The sequence below is a fragment of the Oncorhynchus keta genome, unplaced genomic scaffold (assembly GCF_023373465.1).
Source record: "Oncorhynchus keta strain PuntledgeMale-10-30-2019 unplaced genomic scaffold, Oket_V2 Un_contig_6617_pilon_pilon, whole genome shotgun sequence".
NCBI classification, from domain to species: domain Eukaryota; kingdom Metazoa; phylum Chordata; class Actinopteri; order Salmoniformes; family Salmonidae; genus Oncorhynchus; species Oncorhynchus keta.
In genome coordinates, this window is record NW_026288957.1 from 17,631 (window position 1) to 32,342 (window position 14,712).

The 14,712-nt window shown below is 47.1% G+C and overlaps 1 long non-coding RNA gene across 6 annotated transcripts; it reads right to left on the reverse strand.

Moving 5' to 3' along the window:
* Nucleotides 1–223: 223 nt before the first annotated feature.
* LOC127926019 (uncharacterized) lies at nt 224–9,108 on the reverse strand. 6 transcript variants are annotated; one of them, XR_008123113.1, is made up of 4 exons: nt 4,308–9,108; nt 3,794–3,909; nt 2,751–2,808; nt 224–2,402 (listed from the first exon to the last, which is right to left on the reverse strand). It is a non-coding gene; the product is annotated as an uncharacterized LOC127926019 (long non-coding RNA). The 6 variants fall into 6 exon arrangements; XR_008123112.1 differs by having other exon boundaries at nt 224–2,460; XR_008123111.1 differs by lacking the exons at nt 3,794–3,909; nt 4,308–9,108 and adding exons at nt 3,040–3,213; nt 3,272–3,387; nt 3,446–3,741 and having other exon boundaries at nt 224–2,808.
* Nucleotides 9,109–14,712: the final 5,604 nt, after the last annotated feature.

Genomic DNA, 14,712 nt, shown 5'->3' on the forward strand with positions numbered 1-14,712 from the left:
TAAAAACACATTTATTGGTACAGACTCATATCCCCAACCCCTGTAATGTGGCAGGGCAGCGTAAGCCATAAACACATTGATAAAACCATTTCTTTAATAACACTTGTTTGTCAAACTGCCACCCCCAGGCAGTTTCCATTATCACCCTTTCAACATTTTACGGGAGGCCATCTTTAAATACAGCCCACGCATTGCAAAGGCTGTAGTGAGAGAGATGGAGAGAGAGAGAGAGAGAGAGAGAGAGAGAGAGAGAGAGAGAGAGAGAGAGAGAGAGAGAGAGACTGTACACCACTACACTAACCCCTAATGTCCAATTGTCCGGAGCTCCAATGTTTCCTAGTTTCTCCCACCCTGCAGACCTCTTCCAATAACACCAGGAGTTTAGCTGCAACAGACACACTTTAAGAATAGCAATAACTAAACTTGGGGGCAATTTCATGTTTTTCTCTATTACTTGCAAGAACAATCATCTTTTTTTAAATGTAGCCCAGGAATTGAAACACTTGTAAAATAATAACAGGTTTGCTAAACGTTACGTGACTGTTCCAGCCGCGACTTTATTGTTGGATTACATTTAAGGGAGAAACCCACGGTACGTGCCAATATTAGCGGGCTAGAATAATATGCTGGTGAAGCATTTCAAAATTTATGTCCCCAATGGCAGCCCTTTCCCTTTGTAGTGCACTACTTTTGACAAGGTTCCATAGACTGGATGGTTGGTTAGCAACAACACCGAGGGGTGGGGCAACTATGGGGCAAAACTGACAGGGTTGGCTTAGAATGTTGACAACACGTAAACTTTATTTAGTTTCCGATGGTTATTGAAAACATAAATACATTTGCACAATCAGCACTTGTTGTCTCTCAAATACATCGTTAGAGTTTGCTAGCTAGCACATATTTTGCGACACCATATTGTGACACCAGTCAAAACTCCTCAAAACAAGACATGGCATCAAGAACACGATACAACTAGCTGAAACGAGTCAGCTACGATGGTCGTTTCTTGTCATTGTTTCTAGGGATTTGGCCGTTCAGAACCATAACAACACACCGCATTCTGCCCCACTGACGCGCACATTGTTTTCCTAAGGTTGTCAGCTAACCCGTCTACAGGCCTGTGGTCAAAAGCAGTGCTCTATATAGGGAATAGGGTGCTATTTGGGACGCAGCCGTGGTGAACGGAACAAGACCACAGTTTACACGGCCCATTGTTAACAATGCTATTGAAAACTAGAACTCTGCATGAGAAAACCTACTTCTTATTAAGACAATAGCTCTCTAATGAGCCCAAAAGTGTTTTTTTTTTAATATTCAGACATCAACACCAGAAGAGGCTGCATTTTTATGAGGGTATAACTGGTCTTTTTCCACAAAATGACTTTTAATTCACTGCCCTCGGGTCAAAATTGATGATCTCTTCTGAATATTAACATTGTTTTGAGTCGCGCCCTCTCTCGCTACGTCCCTAACATGAAATATCAAATACTCAGAGACCCTAAAGCGTGGCCGATAAGAGTCTGTCAGAGATATCACATGACCAGAAGTCAGCTCGCGGCCCCATATAAAATAACATGCTTTTAGCGGTGCTGGTTTTATTGCATTTCATGTTGATTCATGACACCCCAGCCACCATACATCAGTCTAGTGAAGATAACTCTACAACCCCTTGTGGCCATCCATTATTAATGGGATCTGAAGGGGAGTTTGGATATTCTTCAGGCTGATGATTCAACATCTTGGCATGCATCCCAAATGGCAGCCCAATCTCCATTGAGTGCACTACTTTTGACCAGTATGTACATGTATTATATTAAGTAGAATTCTACTGTGAAATCCACCAATTATACCAGAAGAGGAAAATTATATAGGGCTTCATCATACTTGGGTTGTGTCCCAACTCACACCCTAATCAGTGCACTACTTTTGACCAGGGCCCATAGGGTTCTAGTCAAAAGTAGTGCACTATAATATAAAGGGAATAGCGTGCCATTTAGGACACAGCCATTGGTGAGCAAAGTGAGGAAAAACGAGTCAGGGAGTCAGAGTGTAACCTCAGTACTATTCATTCTCCAGTACATTTAACCCTGGTCCAGTCAGGGACAGTGGAACCTCAGTACTATCCATTCCCCAGTACATTTAACCCTGGTCCAGTCAGGGACAGTGGAACCTCAGTGCTATCCATTCCCCAGTACATTTAACCCTGGTCCAGTCAGGGACAGTGGAACCTCAGTACTATCCATTCCCCAGTACATTTAACCCTGGTCCAGACAGGGACAGTGGAACCTCAGTACTATCCATTCCCCAGTACATTTAACCCTGGTCCAGTCAGGGACAGTGGAACCTCAGTACTATCCATTCCCCAGTACATTTAACCCTGGTCCAGTCAGGGACAGCGGAACCTCAGTACTATCCATTCCCCAGTACATTTAACCCTGGTCCAGTCAGGGACAGCGGAACCTCAGTACTATCCATACCCCAGTACATTTAACCCTGGTCCAGTCAGGGACAGTGGAACCTCAGTACTATCCATACCCCAGTACATTTAACCCTGGTCCAGTCAGGGACAGTGGAACCTCAGTACTATCCATTCCCCAGTACATTTAACCCTGGTCCAGTCAGGGACAGTGGAACCTCAGTACTATCCATTCCCCAGTACATTTAACCCTGGTCCAGTCAGGGACAGTGGAACCTCAGTACTATCCATACCCCAGTACATTTAACCCTGGTCCAGTCAGGGACAGCGGAACCTCAGTACTATCCATTCCCCAGTACATTTAACCCTGGTCCAGACAGGGACAGTGGAACCTCAGTACTATCCATTCCCCAGTACATTTAACCCTGGTCCAGTCAGGGACAGTGGAACCTCAGTACTATCCATTCCCCAGTACATTTAACCCTGGTCCAGTCAGGGACAGTGGAACCTCAGTACTATCCATTCCCAGTACATAAAACCCTGGTCCAGACAGGGACAGTGGAACCTCATTACTATCCATTCCCCAGTACATTTAACCCTGGTCCAGTCAGGGACAGTGGAACCTCAGTACTATCCATACCCCAGTACATTTAACCCTGGTCCAGTCAGGGACAGTGGAACCTCAGTACTATCCATTCCCCAGTACATTTAACCCTGGTCCAGTCAGGGACAGTGGAACCTCAGTACTATCCATTCCCCAGTACATTTAACCCTGGTCCAGACAGGGACAGTGGAACCTCAGTACTATCCATTCCCCAGTACATTTAACCCTGGTCCAGTCAGGGACAGTGGAACCTCAGTACTATCCATTCCCCAGTACATTTAACCCTGGTCCAGACAGGGACAGTGGAACCTCAGTACTATCCATTCCCCAGTACATTTAACCCTGGTCCAGTCAGGGACAGTGGAACCTCAGTACTATCCATTCCCCAGTACATAAAACCCTGGTCCAGTCAGGGACAGTGGAACCTCAGTACTATCCATTCCCCAGTACATTTAACCCTGGTCCAGTCAGGGACAGTGGAACCTCAGTACTATCCATTCCCCAGTACATTTAACCCTGGTCCAGTCAGGGACAGTGGAACCTCAGTACTATCCATTCCCCAGTACATTTAACCCTGGTCCAGTCAGGGACAGTGGAACCTCAGTACTATCCATTCCCCAGTACATTTAACCCTGGTCCAGTCAGGGACAGTGGAACCTCAGTACTATCCATTCCACAGTACATTTAACCCTGGTCCAGACAGGGACAGCGGAACCTCAGTACTATCCATTCCACAGTACATTTAACCCTGGTCCAGACAGGGACAGCGGAACCTCAGTACTATCCATTCCCCAGTACATTTAACCCTGGTCCAGTCAGGGACAGCGGAACCTCAGTACTATCCATTCCCCAGTACATTTAACCCTGGTCCAGACAGGGACAGTGGAACCTCAGTACTATCCATTCCCCAGTACATGTAACCCTGGTCCAGTCAGGGACAGTGGAACCTCAGTACTATCCATTCCCCAGTACATAAAACCCTGGTCCAGTCAGGGACAGTGGAACCTCAGTACTATCCATTCCCCAGTACATTTAACCCTGGTCCAGTCAGGGACAGTGGAACCTCAGTACTATCCGTTCCCCAGTACATTTAACCCTGGTCCAGTCAGGGACAGTGGAACCTCAGTACTATCCATTCCACAGTACATTTAACCCTGGTCCAGTCAGGGACAGTGGAACCTCAGTACTATCCATTCCACAGTACATTTAACCCTGGTCCAGTCAGGGACAGTGGAACCTCAGTACTATCCATTCCACAGTACATTTAACCCTGGTGGACAGTGGAACCTCAGTACTATCCATTCCCCAGTACATTTAACCCTGGTCCAGTCAGGGACAGTGGAACCTCAGTACTATCCATTCCACAGTACATTTAACCCTGGTCCAGTCAGGGACAGTGGAACCTCAGTACTATCCATTCCACAGTACATTTAACCCTGGTCCAGTCAGGGACAGTGGAACCTCAGTACTATCCATTCCCCAGTACATAAAACCCTGGTCCTCTAGCGTCTCTCAGTCAGAAAGTGGCAAAGCGTAAATTGATTCTTGACAGTTGTGTGAGGGAATGACTCTTACATCTCTTCCCTGAAAATGTCTCTCCACCACGCTGCTCAGGAGAGGACAGTTAACACCATGCACAAAAATGAACTCCCTCTCTCTCCCACCCTCTCTCCCTCTCTCAAAAGAGCCATTTGCTATCAACCGGCTAATTATAAAATGGCCGAGGTGGGGCATGGTGGTTGATAGTACAATACCTGTAGAGGATGTTAATATAAAAAATAAATGAATACATCTCTTCTTCTCTTCTCGCCTTCAGTGGCTGCTTTCCAACTAGTTCTTTATACTCCTCGTTGGCTGATTCCCTTCAGTCCCTAACAACATTGCTATTCTCATCACTCCGGCGATATTTTAAACGAATGAAAACAATATGCTTTCTGTCTGGTGTGTATAGATGGAGACAAGATATTCACTGTCTAATGAGTCTCAGTGTGGTGAGTTTAATACGTTTTATAGAGGTTGGTTAGGAAACAAATCCTCTCTAATCACAATAGATGGGCTCGGTCACGTTGAAGGCTTGCAGAGACAGCTATTGTAACACGACAACAGAGAAGAGAAGACTAGAATATATTATAGGACGATTATAATAAGGGTTTGTGATTATGAAGTAACCATGGCGGCGAGGGCAGTGTGTGTTTCTCTATGCCACAGCTGACAGTCACAAGAATACAGTTCAGTAATGTAGAATCACTGTTTCAGTTATGGTTGAAATAGGTGGGAACCTTGTGGCGTCCCAACTGGGCACACAAAATGGTGGCGCCCCAGCTGACCTCAACCGCCGCTTCCTGGGTTTTTCACCTGCGTCACATGACCAACTGGGCCCAGACCCAGAGGTGGTGGAGATGGTAGTTGGGAGAATGGCAGTGAGTCGTGAGAGACGCACACACAACCCAGCGGGGTGTTAATTACAGCGTACAAAGTGTGCTTTTCCCTCAAAGCCGCATCACTCTCCTCAGAGGGACAGAGGCTCTGGGTCTGCGTTTTAAACATCCCTTGTTTCGCAGCTCAGCGCTCCACACCGCGTCTCCGCCCGGTGTACACAGCAATTTATTTTAATGACACCCCACCCTGGGAGATGGTGTTTGTTGCTTTGTTGACGAGGTGGGGTCTGCATATATATATATTGATGTATACATTTACGGCACGGCTGGGTCTCACAGTGCAGCCACACCTGCAGCTACTGTTATGTTCAAAGACAACTAAAAATAAATGTCATTTTGTTCTGTGAGTTACACACAAAAGGAAGGCGGAAAAAGTTGCGATTCTCTCGACTCATCTCTGCGGAGACCACAACAAGGGAGGGATGGGATATGTAAACGAGGCCTTGATTTCCTCTGTAACCTCGCTAACCTCTGGCACCGGCTTTCTTCTTAGGTTGTCGGGAGCCGAGCTCGTTGTTAGAGTCAGGTATAAAATAGCCCGTCGCCCCGGCAACGCCCCTGTAACGTCTCCACTGGGCTATTTTTGGCGAACACACCCGACTAAGCACAAGAGCTGTGGTCCCTGCGGCAACGCGGCTGTTGCCGTCTCCGACGTTTCTGGTGGTTAAAGGAAGCCTCTCCAAGGATATGGGCTCGAAGACTAAGATGAGGGCTGGATAAAGTTTTCCAGAGGATAAAAATATTCACAAGTTTAACGTCATCTTCCTTGATTAGGTAGGTGGCGGCACTGGAGGGGCCTTCCCTTGAATTTAATTATTCTGACTTTAAAGGATCTGTCCAACGATAGCATCTTGACTAAAACAGTGGCTCTTTAATGTTGCACAGTACCAGTGGATGGTATCTTAGACTTAGAGAGGATGTTTTTCCCTTCATTAATTAAAGGGCCATTTGATGATTTGTTTATAGGGGGAAAATAGGCTGGTGTTTCACGGAATGATCAAAGCTTGTGTTCTGCCATCTTATTTTGGTTCCTGTTTGAAACTCCAGAGGAGAGCTGTTTGAGTGGTGTTGCGCCCTTCTGGTTCCCCTGGGGATCCGATTCAGGCAGTGTTTGGTTCCACCTGAGCACTTAAATTAATTAATGAATTAGCGCCGATTTAACCGCTAATTGAAAAGTGATGAGTCATGATTGTTTTCTTTACCGAGAGAGAGAGAGAGAGAGAGAGAGAGAGAGAGAGAGAGAGAGAGAGAGAGAGAGAGAGAGAAGTAAACTGAAGACAGGCTGGGATGATTCATATGACTTGTCTTTCCCCCAGGGAGTTACTGTATGTTATTACCACAACTAGCCGACATCATTTCCAGTCGAATAATATGGCCTGGTTTAATAAACCAATCGAATAGTCTCAAAACGTCAAACCTCGTCCACCAGACAGGCAAAAAAAGTATTTGAAAGATTTCAAATAGTAATTGAGGCCAAGTCTGATCATATTTGATATAATGCCTAGTCAATTTTTTTTTACATATCTTTATTAAAAAAGATGAAAATAACTGTCAAAAAGCGCTATATTGAACATAGTTCATGTTTTCCAACCATCTTTCTAATGCTGAGAGTTAGGTGATGTTCTTAACCGAGTCTCCAGGTACATGTGTTTAAATGGGAGTGCTTGAAAGTTTCTCTCCACTTCTCAGATCAACGTGTGTAATTACAGCCCGAAAAGAAGAAAAATATATAGAAAATGCCTGAGCGACTTCAAAAACCCTCCGCCTCAATGCAGCGGAAATAAAAAATACTAAAAAGTGTGTAATTAAACGTTACTTTTGAAAGTTATATTTAGAGGACATGAGAAGGAAATGCAAATTGTGTTTGTGAGTTATATAATTGCGTTGTTTTCGCTGTTTTTCCTCGACTCCCCTAGAGGATAAAATAAGGATCAAAATAAGATGGCCATTGCACTTGTGTCTGGTAGGAGTTTCCATGGAAATGTGAGTGACCACATAATAAGGTCTTGTCGTCTGTCCTCGGTTGTAACACTCACTACAAAGTTCAAAACTGCCTCTGGAAGCAACGTCAGCACAAGAACTGCTTGTCAGGAGCTCCACGAAATAGGTTTCCATGGCCGAGCAGCTGCACACAAGTCTAAGATCATCATACGTAATGTCAAGCGTTGGCTGTAGTGGTGTAAAGCTCACCGCCATTGGACTCTGGAGCAGTGGAAACGCGTTCTCTTGGAGTGATGAATCGCACTTCACAATCTGGCAGTCCGACGGACGAATCTGCGTTTGGCGGATGCCAAGATAACACTACCTGCCCAAATGCATAGTGCAACTGTAAAGTTTGGTGGAAGAGGAATAATGGTCTGGGGCTGTTTTTCATGGTTCGGGCTAGGCCCCTTAGTTCCAGTGAAGGGAAATCTTATCGCTACAGCATACAATTACATTTTAGATGATTCGGTGCTTCCAACTTTGTGGCAAGAGCATTGTCCTGTTTCAATGCCCCCATGTACAAATCGAAGTCTATACTGAAATGGTTTGTCTAGATCGGTGTGGAAGAACTTGACGGGCCATAACAGAGCTCTGACCTCAACCCAATCAAACACCTTTGGGATGAATTGGAACGCCGACTGCAAACCACACCTAATCACCCAACATCTGTGCCTGACATTTTGGTAATGTAGTGTAGGGTACAAAACCTTCTCTGTCATTGGTCACCAACAGATTTCCCAGCAGCCGTAGCCGTGGAGATGGATGAATATAAATCCCAGGTGCGGGTGAGTAGTTCAGAAAGTAGAAAACTTGTCTTGAAAAATGCCTTGCTGCCGAATGTTTACAAAGTCCCCATTGAATCTTCATATCTATGTTTTTCTATAGTGTCTGGTCCCAGAGGGTTAACGGTGTCCCAGTGACCTGAAATGTATATCACTCACCCAGACCTCTGCGCTGACCTTTTCTTTTTTACAAGGAGCACGTGCGTGCCGAAGTTGGAAAATGTAGACGCACACAAAGACATTTAGGAGCACAATGAAAAATATTTGAGACAATAGAGACAGAATCCTTTGTTTTTCTAGGCATTCCGGGTCGCACAGCTACATATGTCGGCACATATGTGTGTAAAATGGTCCCACTGGGACCTGAACTGTATACCAGTGTTTAACCACCACTGACCTCTTTTACAGTACATTTCAGCTCACAAACCTGAAGAAAACAACTATTCTTAGATACAGTACATTTCAGCTCACAAACCTGAAGAAAACAACTATTCTTAGATACAGTACATTTCAGCTCACAAACCTGAAGAAAACAACTATTCTTAGATACAGTACATTTCAGCTCACAAACCTGAAGAAAACAACTATTCTTAGATACAGTACATGCAACACTTTAAAGGGGAAATCTGGGATTGGTAAAACGTTGTTTTACTTTCAAATGAATGATTTAAATGCTAAACTGATTCTTAAAGAACATCACTTATCAATAAACGTAGAAATGCATCAATGCATTTGAGAGGGTTTCCATTTCTCCAGCCCTGTCCCTCATTTGATCACCAGAAAAAGTGATGGGGTGTCCACTTTGTTGTTGTTTGAATTCTGGAGTAGGTTCCAGCAGCCCTAACATCTAGCAGTACTGCAATATGCTGTAAAACCTACGGTGATGAGCTTTACGAAGGAATAACTAACACAGCAGGACTATGATTACCACTCACAAGCTGGGCTGCTTTGGTTCTGACTCAAATCTGTTTTTCCTCAGGCATTCAGTGAGAAGATCTGACACCCTAGTCTGCGTGATTGACAGCGAAACTGACAAAACCGTCTAGCTTCGTTTACATCACTGACGGTCCCTCATTATACAGTACTGACAGAGAGGGGGACGAGGGAGGAGAGGGGGACGAGGGAGGAGAGGGGGATGAGGAGGAGAGGGGGACGAGGGGGAGGGAGGAGGAGAGGGGGAGGGGGACGAGGGAGGGAGGAGAGGGGACGAGGGAGGAGAGGGGGACGAGGGAGGAGGAGGAGAGGGGACGAGGGGAGGAGGAGGGGGACGAGGAGGGGAGAGGGAGAGAGGGGACGAGGGAGGAGGAGGGGGACGAGGGAGGAGAGGGAGGGAGGGAGGAGAGGGAGGAGAGGGGGACGAGGGAGGGAGGGAGAGGGGGAGAGGGAGGAGTGGGGGGAGGAGGAGAGGGGGATGAGGGAGGGAGGAGGAGAGGGGGACGAGGGGAGGAGGGAGGAGGGGGAGGAGGGAGGGAGGGGACGAGGGGGGAGGGAGGAGAGGGAGGGACGAGGGAGGGAGGGAGAGAGAGAGAGAGGGGGACGAGGAGGAGAGGGGGACGAGGGAGGAGAGGGGGAGAGGGGAGAGGGGACGAGGAGGAGAGGGGGAGAGGGGGGGGGAGGAGGAGGAGAGGAGGGGAGGGGGAGAGGGGAGAGGGAGGAGAGGGGGAGAGGGAGGGAGGAGGGAGAGAGGGGGACGAGGGAGGAGAGAGAGGAGAGGAGGAGAGGGGGGAGGGAGGAGGGGGACGAGGGAGGAGGGGGAGAGGGAGGGAGAGGGAGGAGAGGGGGGGGGAGAGGGGAGGAGAGGGAGGAGAGGGGGACGAGGGGGGAGGAGAGGGAGGAGAGGGGAGAGGGAGGAGAGGGGGGACGAGGGAGAGTGGGGGACGAGGGAGGAGAGAGGAGAGGGAGGAGAGGGGGAGAGGGAGGAGAGACGAATAACCATACTAAAAGGGGAGGAGGGGAGGAGGATGGGGGAGAGGAGGAGAGGACGAGGAGGAAGAGGAGAGTCTTTTTCACACCTACAGGGGAGGGGAGGGGAGGGGGGAGAGGAGAGGGGGAGGAACTTCGAGGGGGATTTGAGGGAGGAGAGGAGAACACTAAAGGAGATGGGGGACGTGGGAGGAGAGGGAGAGTTTTAGGAGGAGAGGGGGACGAGGGAGGAGAGGGGGGGGGGAGAGGGGGGGAGGGGGACAGAGGTAAGGACGGAGGGATGTTGAGAGATGGGGACAGAGGGAGGGGACGAGGGAGGAGTGGGGACGAGTATGGAGAGGGAGGGAGAGGAGAGGAGGAGGGGGCGAGGGAGGAGAGGGGACGAGGGAGGAGGGGGAGGTTGGATTAGGGGGACGAGGGAGGAGAGGGAGAGAGGGGCGAGGAGAGGGGGAGGAGAGAGGGGGACGAGGGTGGGAGAGGAAGACAAGGAGGCCGTGTCCGAATAACCATACTAAATAGTATGACTTTGGGGTACGCAAAACTGTTAATGTATTATAGTATGTAAAACTGAAAAAAATTAAGTATGCTTTAAATGCCAGGATGTCATACTCTTTTCGTGGGCTTATCATCAAGTAGGATTCACTGCACACTATTTAGGAAGAGCAATCGTCTTTTTCACACCTACATGTTTTTTTTTTTTTTACAACAGCTAATAAAATCAGGACAGGGGACGCGCTTCATTTGATTTGTTGATTTGTGTCGCTTACTGCATTCGTTCTCACTAAACAGAACATTCTAAATAGTATGTAGTACGATTAGTACCAAGTAGGCAGTTTTAATAAGCAGTGGGCAAGACAGATTTCGGACACGGCCAGGGTTGGGGGGGGGTGGAGAAAAGAAAGAAGGTAAATAAAGAAAAGATGAAAAACAGATTTCAGAGGTAAACAACGGTTCAGGTGGATGTTGATAATGTCCACTGACAGACAGTCAGTCCTATGACGGATGGTGTTATTCCTTCTCATGTAACGTGGGCTGTTGGATTAGTGTTATTCCTTCTCATGTAACGTGGGCTGTTGGATTAGTGTTATTCCTTCTCATGTAACGTGGGCTGTTGGATTAGTGTTATTCCTTCTCATGTAACGTGGGCTGTTGGGATTAGTGTTATTCCTTCTCATGTAACGTGGGCTGTTGGATTAGTGTTATTCCTTCTCATGTAACGTGGGCTGTTGGATTAGTGTTATTCCTTCTCATGTAACGTGGGCTGTTGGATTAGTGTTATTCCTTCTCATGTAACGTGGGCTGTTGGATTAGTGTTATTCCTTCTCATGTAACGTGGGCTGTTGGATTAGTGTTATTCCTTCTCATGTAACGTGGGCTGTTGGATTACTGTTATTCTTCTCATGTAACGTGGGCTGTTGGATTAGTGTTATTCCTTCTCATGTAACGTGGGCTGTTGGATTAGTGTTATTCCTTCTCATGTAACGTGGGCTGTTGGATTACTGTTATTCCTTCTCATCAACATGGGCTGTTGGATTAGTGTTATTCCTTCTCATGTAACGTGGGCTGTTGGATTAGTGTTATTCCTTCTCATCCTAGCACGTGGGCTGTTGGATTAGTGTTATTCCTTCTCATGCATGTCTGTTGGATTCTGTTATTCCTTCTCATCTCGTGGGCTGTTGGATTAGTGTTATTCCTTCTCATGTAACGTGGGCTGTTGGATTAGTGTTATTCCTTCTCATGTCTCTTTCCTGGGCTGTTGGATTAGTGTTATTCCTTCTCATGTAACTGGGCTGTTGGATTACTGTTATTCCTTCTCCTGGGCTGTTGGATTAGTGTTATTTCTTCTCTCCTCATCATGGCTCTCTCTCTTTCCTCTTTTCCTCAGCATGTTATTCTCTTCTCTCAGCATGTCTCTCTGTCTGATTACTGATTTCCTCTTCTCCTCAGCATGTCTCTCTCTCTCTTTCTTCTTCTCCTCAGCATGTCTCTCTCTTTCCTCTCTCTCAGCATGTCTCTGGGCTGTTTTTCTCCTAGCATGTCTCTCTCTCTCTCTCTTTTCCTCAGCATGTCTCTCTCTCTGTTCCTCTTCTCCTCAGCATGTCTCTCTCTCTTTCCTCTTCTCCTCAGCATGTCTCTGTCTATTCTCTTCTCCTCAGCATGTCTCTCTGTTTTCCTCTTCTCCTCAGCATGTCTCTCTCTCTTTCCTCTTCTCCTCAGCATGTCTCTCTCTCTTTCCTCTTCTCCTCAGCATGTCTCTCTCTCTTTCCTTTTCTCCTCAGCATGTGTCTCTCTCTTTCCTCTTCTCCTCAGCATGTCTCTCTCTCTTTCCTCTTCTCCTCAGCATGTCTCTGGGCTCTTTCTTCAGCATGTTATTCTTTCTCTTCTCCTCAGCATGTCTCTCTCTCTTTCTCTCTTTTCCTCAGCATGTCTCTTCTCTTTCCTCTTCTCCTCAGCATGTCTCTCTCTCTTTCCTTCTCTCCTCAGCATGTCTCTCTCTCTTTCCTTTTCTCCTCAGCATGTCTCTGTCTCTGGATTCCTCTTCTCCTCTCATGTCTCTCTTGGATTCTCTTCTCTTCTCCTCAGCATGTCTCTCTCTCTTTCCTCTTCTCCTCAGCATGTCTCTCTCTTCTCTTCTCCTCAGCATGTCTCTGTCTCTTTCCTCTTATTCCTCAGCATGTCTCTCTCTTCCTCTTCTCCTCAGCATGTCTCTCTCTCTTCTCTCTTTTCCTCAGCATGTCTCTGTTCTCTCTATTCCTCAGCATGTCTCTCTCTCTCCTTTTTCCTCAGCATGTCTCTGTCTGGCATTCTCTTTCCTCTTCTCCTCAGCATGTCTCTCTCTCTTTCCTCTTCTCCTCTCATGTCTCTCTCTCTTTCCTCTTCTCCTCAGCATGTCTCTCTCTCTCTTTTTCCTCAGCATGTCTCTCTCTCTCTCTCTTTTCCTCAGCATGTCTATCTCTCTCTTTCCTCTTCTCCTCAGCATGTCTCTCTCTCTTTCCTCTTCTCCTCAGCATGTCTCTCTCTCTCCTCTTCTCCTCAGCATGTCTCTCTCTCTTTCCTCTTCTCCTCAGCATCTCTCTCTCTCTTCTCCTCATGTCTCTCTCTCTCTCTTCTCCTCAGCATGTCTCTCTCTTTCCTCTTCTCCTCAGCATGTCTCTCTCTCTCTCTTTTCCTCAGCATGTCTCTCTCTCTCTCTCATGTCTCTCTCTCTTTTCCTCAGCATGTCTCTCTCTCTCTTTCCTCGTCTCCTCAGCATGTCTCTCTCTCTTTCCTCTTCTCCTCAGCATGTCTCTCTCTTTCTCTTCTCCTCAGCATGTCTCTCTCTTTCCTCTTCTCCTCAGCATGTCTCTCTCTCTTTCCTCTTCTCCTCAGCATGTCTCTCTCTCTTTCCTCTTCTCCTCAGCATGTCTCTCTCTCTTTCTCTTCTCCCCAGCATGTCTCTCTCTCTTTCCTCTTCTCCTCAGCATGTCTCTCTCTCTTTCCTCTTCTCCTCAGCATGTCTCTCTCTCTTTCCTCCTCAGCATGTCTCTCTCTCTCTCTCTTTCTCTTTTCTCCTCAGCATGTCTCTATCTCTCTCTTTCCTCTTTCTCCTCCTCAGCATGTCTCTCTCTCTTTCCTTTTCTCCTCAGCATGTCTCTCTCTCTTTCCTCTTCTCCTCAGCATGTCTCTCTCTCAGCATTTCCTCTCTTCTCATCTCCTCAGCATGTCTCTCTCTCTTTCCTCTTCTCCTCAGCATGTCTCTCTCTCTTTCCTCTTCTCCTCAGCATGTCTCTCTCTCTTTCCTCTTCTCCTCAGCATGTCTCTCTCTCTTTCCTCTTCTCCTCAGCATGTCTCTCTCTCTTTCCTCTTCTCCTCAGCATGTCTCTCTCTCTTTCCTCTTCTCCTCAGCATGTCTCTCTCTCTTTCCTTTCTCCTCAGCATGTCTCTCTCTCTTTCCTCCTCAGCATGTCTCTCTCTCTCCTTTCCTCAGCTTCTCTCTCCTCAGCATGTCTTTCTCTCGCTCTCTCTTTTCCTCAGCATGTCTCTCTCTCGTCCTCTTCTCCTTAGCATGTCTCTCTCTTTCCTCTTCTCCTCAGCATGTCTCTCTCTCTTTCCTTTTCTCCTCAGCATGTCTCTCTCTCTCTTTCCTTTTCTCCTCAGCATGTCTCTCTCTTTCCTCAGCATGTCTCTCCCTCTCTCTCTTCTCCTCATCATGTCTCTCTCTCTCTCTTCTCCTCAGCACGTCTCTCTCTCTATTTCCTCTTTTCCTCAGCATGTCTCTCTCTTTCCTCATGTCCTCAGCATGTCTCTCCCTCTCTCTCTTCTCCTCATCATGTCTCTCTCTCTTCTCCTCAGCACGTCTCTCTCTCTATTTCCTATTTTCCTCAGCATTTGTCTCTCTCTTTCCTCATGTCCTCAGCATGTCTCTCTCTCGCTTGCCTCTTCTCCTCTCCTGTCCTCTCTCTCCCTCTGTCATTTGGCCAGACACTATCAAATAAAACACATTCAGACTTGAAGAGCTCAACTCCTTCAGAACAGGTGTGTGTGATATAACCGTACTAATCAGATAGGTAGGAGTGTCTCTTTTCT